This window comes from Carcharhinus amblyrhynchos, chromosome 6 (assembly GCF_965287045.1).
Source record: "Carcharhinus amblyrhynchos chromosome 6, sCarAmb.v2.hapA, whole genome shotgun sequence".
Classification (NCBI taxonomy): domain Eukaryota; kingdom Metazoa; phylum Chordata; class Chondrichthyes; order Carcharhiniformes; family Carcharhinidae; genus Carcharhinus; species Carcharhinus amblyrhynchos.
This window is the reverse complement of record NC_137329.1, coordinates 28090287-28093281: the sequence shown is the minus strand read 5'-3', so window position 1 is coordinate 28093281 and position 2995 is coordinate 28090287.

The window sequence follows — 2995 nt, the reverse complement described above, 5'->3', positions numbered from 1 at the left end:
GATAGGGTTGTGGCGAAGGCCTATGTAAGTTACTCTGACAGTTGGCACAGACACAATGGGCCAACTGGCTGCTGCTGCACTTTAGGGATTCTGTGATAGACAGTACTCCAAATGTGGTCTCACCAATGCCCTACAAAACTGAAACATATCCCCCTGATTCTTGTATGCAATTCCCCTTTGCAATAAACGATAACATTCCTTAACTTTAATTACTTGCTGTCCCTTCATACTAGCCTTTTACTTTTGTTGCCTGCCGCAGAGTCTGTTTTAACCTTTATAAGGTGGACAAATAACTACAAGTAGACATCTTGTTAGTACAAGCAATATTTATTTAAACCCACACAATCAATAATCACCCATCCAACCAACAATAAGTTATCTTACAGGAAAACACTAAAGTTCAACTCCAATATGAGACCTTAACTTTGCGTGACTGACAAGTATGATGTGGATATGCCGGCATTGGACTGGGGTAAACAAAGTGAAAAGTCTGACAACACCAGGTTTAAGTCCAACTGATTTATTAAACCTGGTGTTGTCAGACTTTTGACTGGCAAGTACCCAGATAGATATTAGCCTTTATCTGTGCGCTAGTCTTGGTAGTCATCTATGTAATCTGGACCTTTGGTCTGGTTTGGCACCCTGGCTCTGGTCTTCCTCCCTTCCTTCTCGGGTGTGGTGGCTCTCCTCGCGCTGGTCGTCACTGGCAATAGTCACCATTGTTGTACATCGTTCATGGGGTCAGAGAGAGATTGCTGGTTGCGCAGCACCCTTTACACCCCATTTGGTTTCATGCCCCTTTGGCCCTTGCCAATCAATTGATCAGGACTTGACCCCCCTGATCAATACGAGTCCAATTTGGGTGCTACTGCACCGATCTGTGTCTGCAACAGCCATGTCTGAAGGCACATAGGAGGGAGGTGCGTGACCTAAATAAGGGGTCATGGTACCCTTATGTCTGGTACACAACCCAGTGTGACCAGAAAGTCTCTTTCATCCTGGAGATGACCCATATCCTGTTTATTCACTCATCAGGGCTGCAGCCTGTTTGTCTCTGTCTTTAAGCTACAGCCTTTTGTTTTAGTTCTTGCCCAATTGTCCCAGAGTGCTTTACAAATTGCCATTTTGGGTGGCCCATTTAGCCACATTATTCATGCACTAGGACACCCAGATTCCTCTGCATCTCAGTGCTCTGTAATCCCAAACCATTTAGATTTTTACTCTTCTTGTTAAAATGGACAATTTCACATTATACTCCATTTGCCAGACTCAGTTTGTCTACCTATATCCCTTCATAAACTCCTTATGCCCCCTTCACTTTATCTATTTTATCATCAGCAAATTTAGCAACCATACTTTTGGTTCCTTCATCCAAATAATTTATTTAATTGAAAAGACTCACAGCCCCAACAAGTGGCACACCACTCATTACCAGTTACTTTCTAACTGGCAATTCTACAATTCACCTGGTCCTTAAAGCTGTCAGGAACAAGTTATTCCCAACAAAATGATAACCTGGACACTTGTGCAATGGCAAATATGATTTACATACAGCCTGAGAAACAGGCCCTTCGGCCCAACAAGCCCGTGCCGCCATCTTAACATACATACATATTAAGAACTGTAGTTCATTTGAGCTATTGGTCAACCATAAAATGGCCGATTTATGCCTATTCTGTTTCCTTTTAGCTAGCCAATTGTCTATTCATGTCAATGTATCACAAACCATGAACTTTTATTTTTTTCAATAATCTTTGATGTGGCACCTTATCAACTGCCTTCTGGAAATCTAAATACATCCACTGGTTTCCCTTTATCCACAGTTTACTGCTTCAAATAACTTCAATTGGCTAAACTGGATTTTCCTTTCACAAAAATATGACTACACTGAATTTAAGCCTTTACATCTAATATTTTCCAACATCTTCATTGTGAGATATGAAGCTAATTGCCCTGTAGTTTCCTGATTTTTTTTTAAAACTCCTTTTTTGAATAAAGCAGTTACATTCACAATTTTCCAATCTAATGGAACCTCCCCCAAATCTGGTGAATTCTAGAAGATTAAAATTCACACCAACTATTACACTAGCCACTTCAAGACCCTGGAAATCAATCAGGACCCACAGTTCCAACAATTTGCGAAGTATCATTTCCCAGGTGATTGCATTTTCTTGCATTTCTTCCTACTTTCCATTTCCCAATTTACAGCTATTTCTGGAATGTTACATGTATCCTCTATAGGAAAAACCGACAAAATGCTTGTTCATCTGCTATTACCTTATTTTCCATTCTAAAGGACCAATGCTCACTCATTTTTAAAAGTACCTATAGAAACTGTTACTATCAGTTTTTATATTTCTAGCTAACTTTCTCTCATACTGTCATTTTTCCCTCATTCATTTAGTCATTCTCTGGCTGTTTTTTGTATTACATTCAATCTTCTGGCCTGCCACTCACCTTTGCACCATTTATCTTGTTCCAAACTATATTAAAATTCAAGGGACATAATACATTTTTAAAAAAAAACAGGGAGTGTCTTGTTTGAAAACATTGCGAGGAATTCCCATTATCAGTTAGATGAGTAACTATTGGTGTTATTTTATGTTTCACATCTATAAACATCTGATCTTGACTTTCACAGACAGAATGAGTGCACTGTGTGTCATTAATCTGTTGAGTAATCAGTGATCTTTGGAATTTCCACTACATGTTTATGATTTGAATGAGTGGAAAGATTTGACTGAAACTTAGAGGAATGGAGCAAATTATTGAAATTCTCAGGAGAACAAATATAAAACATTAGAAAGTATCACCCAGCTCAGAGGACTGGGGACAGATTGTGGCTTGTTCTGGAGTTTCAAATCATCAAGCGTTCCAAATCAAGCAAAATTAATTCCAGTTACTCTTTCCCCAATTAAATCTGTCCACATAGAGGTGGCTTAAATTGAGAATTCCACACATTAACAGTAGCTGTTTCCAATAATAAACACAAAAG